Genomic DNA, 11,278 nt, shown 5'->3' with positions numbered 1-11,278 from the left:
TGTTTATATATTTTTAAAGATTTTATTTATTTATTTGACAGAGACAGAGACAGTGAGAGAGGGAACACAAGCAAGGGCAGAGGGAGAGGGAGAAGCAGGCTTCTCGTGAGCAGGGAGCCTGATGCAGGGCTTGATCCCCGAACCTGGGGATCCTGACCCAAGCAGAAGACAGACGCTTAATGACTGAGCCACCCAGGGTCCCCAAAATGTCTGAATTTTAAACAGGTTCTTGGACTGGTGGCCCCCATCCATGAGCTCATTCAACTTTAACACTGATCTCATCCCCAGTAACTTTTCCAGAACTACTAACTTCACCACGAAGCTCTTTGAGCTTTCTCAATTCAAACTCGGGCTTCTTCTGCATTTTTACTTTTCTAACAAAGACATCTTGGAGTGGATAAAGAGACTGACAACCTTTTCTATGTCTATGTCATCAGAAAAGACATAGAAATTTACTGACCACTTCTTTTAGGTCATCGTCTGCACCTCTCGGGTCATGATTTCCATCATCTTTTTACAAATTTGGTAGACCTGCTCATGCTGAGTGTAAGAGGTCTTCCGAATCTGATTGTTATGTTTTCTTAGTAAAACCAACACAAAAGGGATGAAGCCAATAACCACTGGTAGTCTTGACATCAACATGAGCTTCAATCATGGTCTGCCATTTTTTGACCATGGAAAAAACACATTTTGTCACGGGTAAGGTCCATGCCATGGAAATTAGGCAGTTTTTGCCCTGAGCATCCTCAGTAATTAGCTTGACTTTTATAAATGCAACTACATCATTCTGCAGATCAGCAAGGCTCACTTCAAAAACCCAACCCTTGAGGCCATCAGATGCAATTTTGGTTCTTTCAGTTCTCGTGACTAGTATTTTTCCAATATTTCTTATACTGACCATAGCTGGTGCTTTCACATCAATCTTTCTTAGAAAATGTATCAACTACTTTCTTCCTGGCTCCTTTTTTGCCACCTTTCCTAAAGACACTTGTTTTTGCTGACCACCAACGCATGGCTCCAGGAGACAAAAGGCAATATGCCTTTATAAAAATACATTCTTTAGATTTCTAGTATTTTTAAGATCTTAATGTCTTTAAGCTATATATTTAATATCTAATATCTTTCTGATCATATAAATTTATCACCTTTTTTCCTTGATTAGTCTGGCTAGGTTTTTATTTATTTTGTTATGTTTTCCAAAAATTCAATTTTTTTACTTTACTGGTTTTCTCTACAAATAGAGGGGAATATGCTTACTTTATAATTTAATACTTTTTGCTTTTATATTTACTTTTTCTGTCTTCTTTGACCATTCCATCTTTAAGCTGTTCTAGTCTGCCTCTAACACTCATTACTCCACAAAAATAAGTCTTGTCAAATTTAGCAACACCTCCATATTGCTATATCCACAGGAAATTTTCTTAAGAATATTGGATATAGGTTATTGATCATCATGTCAGCAATTAAATATATAATGTAGTGACTTAGGATATAGTCTCTGGAGGCAGAATTTCTGGGATCAAATTCTTGCTCTGCTGTATGGACCTTAGGTAAATTGTTTTACCTTTCTGTATATAGTTTTCTTTATCATTAAAATGAATATTCCAAACATAATATACAATTAAGTGAGTTGATACATGTAAAGTTCTTAAAATAAGCCTGACACATATTTAGATTCTTAATATATATTTGGTATCATTATCATATCCTTATTTTTGTTTTCATCCAAGCAGTTGTAAAAATCACGATGTACATCCATTTCTAATATCGTGGTCACTCTCAACATGTGGTTTTCAAACTTTCATGTATGTATGAATCATCTAGGGTGATTTCTAAATATTTAATTCAATATTTTACTTTTCTTTTAATTTTAATATTTTTATTTAATAATTCCGGGTAGGATTCAAAAATTACATTTCCAGTAATTACTCCAATGGTTCTCATGTAGGTGGCTTACAGAGCACTTTTTAAAATCCCTGCTGACCAAGACTCTCTCCTTGACCAAACCGTAGTCAGATTTTCTTGACTATGCCCCCATCTTGGCCTATAAAGACTTGAGCAAACACTACCATAGTTTCTAACAGTTCCAGGCAGTACCCGTAGGATGTCTCTAGTCCCTCTTAAAGTGCCTGCTTGAGAAAACTCATGGCTGCCAAAAGAATTTACTGTCTGTTGAAGCCAATGCCTGACGATAGGGCCCCTGTTTCCCAGTCTTTGTGTGAAGGAAGAAGCTAACCTTTGGTAAGTGCCAGTTAGCAAACCCAGATGGGTTTCACCTGGACCACCTCTACCCCCTTCTGCCTTTTTGTGATTTTTCACTTCCCTGACTGTTTAAGCCCCAGACATTTCTCCTCCCTACTCTACTCTCCTTTCAAAGGTCTGATCACCTCTGAACATATCAGAATGGAGCTCAGCCCTTTCCCCTACAGTCAGTAGTTACTGAATATAATCTGTTCTCACTCCTTGAAATTAATGTCTCTTTGTGTTTATCTTTGACACTGCCCCACAATTAGCATTACTTTCATGTAATTTTGAAATAAATCCCATGATGCAAGATTCTCAAATTTTATCCAACTTTTTTTTTTCTTTTTGTCCTGCTACTAGGTTACAATTTGTTTTATAAACCTCCCTGGTGATTGTTACTGAACAAAAAATTTAGACCCATAAATCTAGCTGTGGCCTTGCTCTTTTTAACCATTAATGTAAAGGGTTTAATTTTGAACTCTCATTTTTGTTCAGTTTATCTATAAGTTTATCCTCATGCCAGGGCCACGCTGCCTTGACTATTATAGATTTATAGGAAGTTTTGAAATTGGAAAGTGTTTAAGTGCTTGATCTTATTCTCCTGTCAAGAAGTTTTGGCTACTCTGCCTCATTTGCCTTTCTCTGTAAACTTGAACTTGTCAATTTCTACAAACAAAAAGGCTTGGCGGCGGGGGTGGGGGTGGGGTGGGGGGTGGTTGAAATTGACTTAATTAAATCTATAGACCAATTCATGGTGAATTGCCATTTTAATACATTTAATCTTCTGATTCATGAATATGGAATGTCTCTCCATTTATTTAATCTTCCTTCTCACAGCAGCATTTTGAAATTTTCAGTACACAATCTTGTACTGCTTTTGTTAATGTTACTTCTGAGTATTTTATTCATTTTTTTCATGCAATTGTGAATGGAATTGTTTTTTTCTAATTTCATTTGCAAATGTTCACTACTAGTATAGAAATATAATTAATGTTTCTATATTGATGTTAAATCCTGTGATCTTGATCCTGACCTTATTTGAAAGTTTTGCTACTTTTTGTGACTTATTTGGATTTTCTACATACAGAATCAAGTCATCTGTAAATAAAACAATCTTCTTTCTTTCCAATTTGGATATCTTTTATTTCTTTATCATTTTCTTCTGCTGTTTTTCTGTCTAATTCACTGCCTATACCTTCAATGCATGCAATGTTGAATAAAAGTGGTAAGAGCAGGCATCCTTGCCTTTTCCTGATCTTAAGGGGGAAGCATTTGGTGTTTCACCATCTTAGTAAACTTTTCACTTTAGTGGTGAAACATCAAATGTTTTCCCCTAAAATCATAAAAAAAAAAAAGCTATAGCTATAGGACTTTTGTAGATACTCTTTATCTGTTTCAGGAAGTTCTATTCTTAATCTGTTAGAAGTTATCATCAATGGATATAAGATTTTTCGAAACGTATTTGTGCATTTATTAATATGATCATGAGGTTTTGTTACTTTATTAATATGGTGCATTACATTAATTGATTTTCAGATATTACACCAACCTTTCATTCCTGAGATAAACCTCATTTGGGCATGGTGTACATATAATCACTTTCCTACGTGGCTGGATTTATTTGCTAATATTTTCTTGAGGATTTTTGCAACCATATTCATGAAATCTATTGGCTTGTACTTTTTTTTTTTCCCGTTGATGTCTTTTTTCCCTCTACTGATAGGATTAGGATAGCACTTGCCTCACAAAATGAATTAGGAAGTGTTCCCTCCCCCTTTATTTCTGAAAGAAATTTTTCCATTTCTGTTGCTTCTTCCCTTTTCTGGAGGAGTTCACAAAGTGTTGTTATTACTTGCTCCTCTTAATGACCAATTAAATTCCCAGGGTAGCCATGGGAGGTTGGTCTTTACTTAGTGAGAAGATTTTTAATCATTGATTTAATTTCTTCATTTGTTATACATCTATTCATATACTCTATTTTTTGTTGTTGTTCTTATTGTTGTTCAGATTTAGTAATTTTTATCTTTTTAGGAATTTTTCCACTTTAACCACATTGTGCAATTCGTTGGCAAAATATTATTCATAATATTCCCTTGTGATTTTTTTTTAATTTCTGTAAAATCAGTAGTGCTAGCCTCCCTTTTATTTTTGTTTTGGTAATTTGTTTCTACTCTTATTTTCTTGCCAACTCTTTTTTTTTTTTTTTTTAAAGATTTTATTTATTTATTTGAGAGAGAGAGAATGAGAGAGAGCACATGAGAGGGGGGAGGGTCAGAGGGAGAAGCAGACTCCCTGCCGAGCAGGGAGCCTGATGCGGGACTCGATCCAGGGACTCCAGGATCATGACCTGAGCCGAAGGCAGTCGCTTAACCAACTGAGCCACCCAGGCGCCCTTCTTGCCAACTCTTAAGTAAATATTTGACAAGTTTGTTGATTTTTTCAATAAAATTTTGGGGATTCGCTTTTGTAGTATTTTTTTTTTTTTTTGTATTTGATACCATTTCTTTCTTTTTTTTTTTTTTTAGATTTATTTATTTGAGAGCGAGAAAGAGTGCACACGTGTGTGTGAGAGGGGGAGGGGAAGAAGAAGAGAGAAAATCTCAAGCAGACACCCCACTGAGCACAGAGCCTAACTCAGCTGGTCCCATCACCCATGAGACCATAACCTGAGCTGAAACCAAGAGTCTGATCAGCCACCCAGGTTTCCTTACTTCTTTTCTAATCTTATTTCCTTCTTTTTTCTTGTGTTATGTTTAATTTACTCTTTTATTTTCTAGCTCTCTAAAATTAATTCATGGGTTATTGCTTTGAAATATTTCTTTTCAAATCCAGGCATTTCGTTTATAAATTTTCTTCTAAGCACTGTTTTAGATACATGCCATGAATTTCTATGTATTGTGTTTTCATTTTTGTTCAACTCAAAATGTTTTCTGATTTCTTTTTTGATTTATTCTTTAGTTCATTGGTTGCTTAGAAGTGTGCTGTTAATTTCCAAATATTTTTGGATTTCTCATGTTCTTCTTTCTTTTTTTATTTCTAATGTAATTCCATAGTGATCAGAGAACATACTTTATATGAGTCTAATTATTTTACATTTATTGAGAATTCTTATGGCCTAGAACATAATTTTTCCTGAAACATCTTCCATGTATTTTTTCTATTGCTGTTGGGTAGTGTGTTCTATGAATATCTCTTTGGTCATCTTCATCAATAATGTCTTTCATAATCTTATGTCTCACATCCTTAATAGTCTTGCTGATTTTCACTCTAACTGAGCTCACTATTTGTGGGAGTAGGACATTGAATTGTCCAAATATTTTTGTTATATTTTCTATTTATCCTTTAAATTATCTAAATCTGCTACATATATTTTTTTAAATATTTTGTTAGGTGCATTTGTGTTTATAATTATTATGCCTCCTAAGTGAGTTGATCTTTTATAATTAGAAAATGTCCATCTTGTAACTAAAAGCAATTTTTTTCTTAATGTCTTTTGTTTGATATTAGTATAGTCACTCTGGTTCTCTCATGGTTACTGTTGCATGGTGTATCTCTTCCCCTCCTTTTATTTTTGATTAAGTGTGTCTTTGAAACTAAAGAGTGCCTCTTATAGGGGGTATATATTTGGATCTTTATAATTTTTTGTTTGTTTCGTTTTTGTTTCTATCCATTCTGACAATCTCTGCCTTTTAATGAGAGTTTTTAATCCATGAATGCTTAATATCATTATTGACATGGTTGGATTTATATCTGCCATTTTGCTATTTGTTTCCTTTATGTTTCACACCTTCTCTCTCTCCCTCCCTCTCTCTGTCTCTCTCTCTTTTCCTTCTATTTCCTTTCTTGATGTTATGTTGATAATTATCTAATGTGCCATAAAATTGTTTTGTTGAATTATCTACTGGATTTGTGTGTGTGTGTGTGTGTGGTTTTTTTTGGTAGATATTTTTTAGTTTTTGCTCTAGGGATTGCAACATAATTCTTAATGGGTCAAAAATTCTAGTTTCTTTACATACCTCATAATATTCTTTTGAAAGCTGAACTTTTAGAATTACATTGCAGCAATTCTAGACTCTGGTTTCCACCAGGATTGATATTTGCTTCTATTTTTATGTTTATTAGTGACTTGGTTGGACTAATTTGTTGCCTGTGTGGTGACTGATGTCTCTGCTCAGTTATTTGTTTCTATTTTTGTCTTCTTTAATTCTTGTTTTGCTTTTTAAGGTTAGTTTGTTTGACATAGTTCTTGGGTCAACATAGCTTAGTTCTCATCCCAATGCTTATTTAGAGGTTATGCTCAAACACTTGGAAAGAGTAGGACTTTCACATTTTGCCAATAGATCTCTTAAAATCCAGTAGCTCATTAAGGCCCCTGCAATCTTTTCTAAGTTTGCACACAGTGCTGTGCATACAGCCTTTCTTGCAGTGAGCCTGCTAGTAGGCTGCAGCCTATACCCCCAGGTAAACTTCTGGATGATAGAGCTGGAATGGGTAAGAACAAAGCAGCCCTGGACTAAAATTCTACAATCCTCCACTATTTTTACTGAGGCTCAGTTGATATTCTTAAAGTCATGTTTCTCATTTATTGTATGGTTTTTCTTCTCATATACCTTGTGTATAGCAACATATCCAAACTCCTTTGACTGAATTTCAAGATATCTTTACAAATTATTATTTTTTTTGTTTTTGTTCTTGTTTTGTTATAAATGTTCAATTTCTTTTGATAAAAAATGCACAGGAGTCTTTTATATAAACAATATATAAGAAAAATTCCTTGTCATACTGTTTGAAATAGTCTCACAATTGGAATAGTAAGACAGATATCACAGTTCTTAGATGAAAACTGGGAAATGTTCACCAGCCTCTTTAACTTTCTAGTGAAATTTCTATCTTAGAAAAATTCCATATGGAGCTGGGGAAAAGTATGCCTTTATTAATCTAATGCATTAATCAAACAATTTTTGCTAATGTGGGTAGAGAAAGATCATATGATGATTCTGTGGCATATGTTTGATATATACAAAAAGGAGTGCAGCACAGTTCTGCCTGAAACTATGATTTGTGGACTAAAAGAGAAATTCTCATCATAAAAACCTCAAGAAGTCTTGTAGCTATTTAATAAAGATGTATGTCACCTTGGTGTAGGTGGTGTCACTGAAGTTGATTTACACTGTTAATTCTTTCTCAACTTTATTTTTTCATAAGTAGATTCCCATGCTATTATCAGAATATGTAATATTCAGACTTGTAGGAATTAGAAGCTGGAAAGGTTTCAGTAAATGGCTAAGAATTTTACAAGCAATAATACTGTTCAAGTTCACTTTTTAAGTTCAATTATGAAGTTATTCACTCACCCAGTTATTCAGTCATCCAGTTCTTCATGCCATTATTTGATTATGTATAACTTTAAAAAGGATAAATTGAATAAAATTTTTTTATTTAAAATTAAACATTGAAATATCTGGTACATTTCAAAGCACATAAAATAAGCTGAATCATTCTGGAAGGCATTTTGTGTCTGGAATTTGTCTATAAGCCTTCTGAGCATCTCAGAGACCAGCTTATTCCTCACCCCCTTTAGCCATGCCTATCTTAAGATTGTCTATCCATACTGAAAACATGCCAACTTTGCTATCATCTCAAATAGACTTCTTTATTAATCTGTCAATATTATCAATAACAGCTCACAGTCATTTTAGAAATAAGAATTCCAGCCTCAAAATTATTCAAGGATGAAATGGGTAAATGAGCCTTTTTGTATAAAGTATAATTTTAGATTCTTTCACATATTGGATTCCTTTAACTCTCACCTCCTTCCCTGAAGTAGATTCTCTCCTATAAGCATGGAAACTGTAGGACAAGAAGTTAAATAAGCCATCTGAGAGCTGATAAATTTTCTAACTGGAATTTCAATTCATGCATATCTGATTGCCAAACTCACACTCTCCCTATGTTCGTGGTGCGTAATAAGTATTAGTTGAGCACCTACTATGCCCAAGTCCATATGCCAGGCTTTTTAGGTTTCTTTGTAGAAATCTCTTACTGCATCATTTAAATAAAGTTTCAGATTAAAAAAAATGACTTGAACTTGTTTTTCTACTTATTCCAACATCACACATTTATAAAACATTCAGGAGCTTTGTATCTTATCAGAAAAATACATACCAAAAACCCGAACTATCATTATTTATTCAGAACAATGTCTTTTCATTTGCCTTGTCTTCTTTAAGTACTGAGTACTGGCAGTGATGTGCCACCTTCAGGAGTTTTTATTCTAACACTTAGGTTACAAGGATAGCAGCAGTATTTTCATAGTTTTTCTGTATATGGGTAGGACTCCAGGTATTCATCCTGGATTGAAAATATACTAGAATGTCTCTTTTTATGCTTAATAAAAGATCACCTTAAAATAAATCTGTTTCCATTTTGAATAACAAAGCCAAAGTCTTATATTCCAGCTTTACAATAAAATAAAATGAAGATTTCCTTTTAAATGGAACATCCTGCATCTCAAAAAGTTGAATAAGATGACACTTAAGAAGTCATTCCAGCCAGTTAGTTAGGGCATGGGGGAAAGTTCAACACTAGAACATTCTCTGAATGTATTGTATTTTTATTTGATTATGAGCAGGATTCATTTTCATTTAATTTGCCAACATGCCTCTCAGTGTTTTATTCTTAAACAAGTGACTGTAGGCATGTTGAGCCAATTACTCCTATTCTGTTCCTAAATTGGCATTAATACAGTAGCTGGATGGAAATGGTCCCATGCTTGCTGACACATTATTAATGACCAGTGATGCAAAAAATATTGCTATACCCATACTTACTTGTCTCTATGCTTGAGACCAATGGGCTTGATCAATCTCATGCTGCATATTGTTTTTCCTTTTTTGAGGAAAAGTCAGCTTCATATCTCCCAGTTCTACTGGAGGCTGAGTTCTGGCATAGATAAAACGAAAAATTTTAATGCTTTTGCTTTGGTCCTGGATATCCACTAATAATGTTTAATATTTTGGGACAGCATTCTAATTACAACATATGGTAACTTTTTTTTGTTTGTTTTTTTTGATAGAAGGGATACTAGATATATTCCATCAACAGGTCATATCATATCCTCATGATATTAATGGTCAAGTACCTGATGGTGCCCAAAAATACCCTTAAAAGCTTAGGACTAAAATTTCAGTATTGAAGTTAAACACTCAAGCTCTGTAGTTAAAAAAATCTGGGATTTAGTCACAACTGTTCCACTTAATCAATGAGTTAACTTGGACACATTACTTAAACTTTATCTAAGATTTTTCACCTCTCAGATGAGGGCGGTATTAGCCACCTTTTTTTTTTTTTTAATAGAGTTATTGTGAGCATTAAATGATATAACTCAGTCTATATCATCAAATTAACCTTCATCTTCCTTCAGCTCCTACCTAATACTTTGCTTACTGTAATCAGAATCTTACCTTGTTCCTGGCTTCAAGCTCTTACTTCAACAGATCCCAGGACTTAGACCCCTTTACTCAAGTAGTATTTGGAGTCTGTGCCTCATTTTCACATATTTTCCCCCTGAAAGTATGATCCTATGTTGTCTCCCCTGTATTACTAAAGATTCCAGTTCTTATTCTCTTGCCCCTCATGGAGCTGATCCCAAGAGTGTTCCTCAGCACACACAAATCAATGTCCTGAAGTTTGCTACCTGAGAAAGCTATCTAAGGCAGCCCCCATCTCTGGTTGGATTCCTCCTAACTCTTTTACAACTACCATCTACCTGATCAGGTATATATTTATTATCACCTATATTTATTACTAACTTTTTGGGTCCTTAAAAACAGATTGTATGTTTCAGGACATCTATCAATCAAAGCATTTATTGTCAATCATTCCAAATATTTGTTCAACAGCTTTATGACCCAAACATTGTTCTAAGAGACTTATATATAGATTGTCTCATTTAATCCCTGTGACTCTATGAGGTGGGTGCTATTATTATCCCCATTTTTCAGATGAGAATGCTGAGTCACAGTACATGGAGGAGCCAGGATTTAGAATTTAAACCTCTGCCCTCTGATTCCTGAGGTCATACTCTTCACCACTCTGTTTCCCCATGGCCATGAAGCTAATTGCCTCCCACCCAGGACTCCTGCAGATCTCCCATTTCCAGACTCCTTGAGGCTTTTCCAGATCTCTAGTTGAAATACTCTCAAAAGTAAAATTAATACTTTTATGCTTCTCTGCAGAATCTGGCTGAAGTTGGGACTTTATTTCACTTGACTTCTTCCTCTTCACTATCCTGAATCTGTACTCTTACAGGTCTCTCCCAAGAGCACTTCCTTAGTAAATCACTTGCACATAATGCTCATCTCAGGCTCTGCTTCTGACAAACACAGGCTTAGCACAAAGAGTTAACTATTAGGAATTTTGAGGGAAAATAGAGAACATGATTTATGAAGAAAATATCAAACATCATATGATTTCAACCACAAATACTTCAAGAGATAAAGGTATTCTATTATCCTTGTCATGTATAAGAGAAATTAACAGTAATTCCTTGATAACATCAAAAACCCATTCAGTGTTCAAATTTCCACTTGTTTGGAATTTTTATTTGTTTATTATGTTTATTAGTTTTTATTTGCTTGAATCAGGGTCCACATAAAATTCAAATAATGTAATTTGTTGATGTTTATTGAAGTCTTTTTTGTAAGGTCTGCCCAATTTATTTATCCTTGTGATTTATTTATTGGGGATAGGGTTGTTTATCCTGTTAACATTTCCTACAGTCTGCATTGTGTTGATTCTATTTCCATGGCACAGATTAATATGTTACTCCGTAAATTGCTAACTATTTGTAGAAGCTTGATCTGATTCAGTTTTATTTCTTCTGGCAAGACTGCTTCACTGGTAGGTTGTATGTCCTTCTATCAGGAAACACATAATGGCTGATTGCTTCTCTTTTTTATGTTAACAATTGTTGAGGATCAGTGCCTAGATTCATTAATTCAAACAGAAGTTTCAGTGTGATAATTTCTAATTT

General features: G+C 34.2%; 1 pseudogene; it reads right to left on the bottom strand.

The window, feature by feature from the left end:
* Positions 1 to 217: 217 nt before the first annotated feature.
* Positions 218 to 1,013, bottom strand: LOC118546483 (small ribosomal subunit protein eS1 pseudogene; annotated as a pseudogene).
* Positions 1,014 to 11,278: the final 10,265 nt, after the last annotated feature.

The sequence above is a fragment of the Halichoerus grypus genome, chromosome 8 (assembly GCF_964656455.1).
Source record: "Halichoerus grypus chromosome 8, mHalGry1.hap1.1, whole genome shotgun sequence".
Taxonomy (NCBI): Eukaryota; Metazoa; Chordata; class Mammalia; order Carnivora; family Phocidae; genus Halichoerus; species Halichoerus grypus.
This window is presented reverse-complemented; position numbering and strand designations above follow the sequence as displayed.